The following is a 666-nucleotide window of genomic DNA, read 5'->3' as shown; positions in this document are numbered from 1 at the left end:
TATCATAATTAAACAGGGCTTTCATGTTGCGCGTGCTGAAGCTCCTCCGTGTGGGCGCGATCTTGCTTCTGAATTGTGAATAGCAAAAATGCATCATAGACAAATGTTTGAAAAACAGCTGGCGACTCTGGTGAGATAGAATTTGCAAGATAATGTATATTTTTCCAGTACCGATAGCAGAACCGTTAACGTCAGAGCTTATCGATACTCCGGTCTTTCATAATTTAGCCCCGGGACCGATTAAATACCGGATTTCGGTACCCATCCCTAGCCCGCTCTCCCCGCTGCACTTTGATCCACCGGTGTGTTTTACACGTGACAATGCGAACAGGAGGAAGGCAGTCCGACAGATGCTTCCAACATGGGTTGGGGAGCTCTGTGCGAAGGAAAACCGACGTTCGGCCACTGGTCGAAAGCGGAAAGCAGTCTGCACATCAACTGCCTCGAAATGCTGGCGGTATGGCGGGCCTGTCGAACCTTCCTACCAGACTTCAGGGGAAATCATGTCTTGGTCTGTTCGGACAGCATGACGGAGGTGTCCTACATAAATCGCCAGGGGGGACTGTCCTCGAAGCGACTCCTTGTACTAGTAGAGCGCCTCTTGGAATGGGCCCAGCTCAACCTATGTTCGCTGAGAGCAGCACACGTTCCGGGCAAACTGAACCA

General features: G+C 50.9%; 1 protein-coding gene across 2 annotated transcripts in view; it reads left to right on the top strand.

Moving 5' to 3' along the window:
* Positions 1–666, top strand: part of rbfox3a (RNA binding fox-1 homolog 3a) — a 418,183-nt gene that overhangs the window by 51,443 nt on the left and 366,074 nt on the right. The window lies entirely within an intron of this gene.

The sequence above is a fragment of the Sinocyclocheilus rhinocerous genome, unplaced genomic scaffold (genome assembly GCF_001515625.1).
Source record: "Sinocyclocheilus rhinocerous isolate Xijiao unplaced genomic scaffold, SAMN03320098_v1.1 scaffold140, whole genome shotgun sequence".
Taxonomy (NCBI): Eukaryota; Metazoa; Chordata; class Actinopteri; order Cypriniformes; family Cyprinidae; genus Sinocyclocheilus; species Sinocyclocheilus rhinocerous.
The sequence above is the reverse complement of the archived record's forward strand: the minus strand, read 5'-3'. Positions and strand labels throughout refer to the sequence as shown.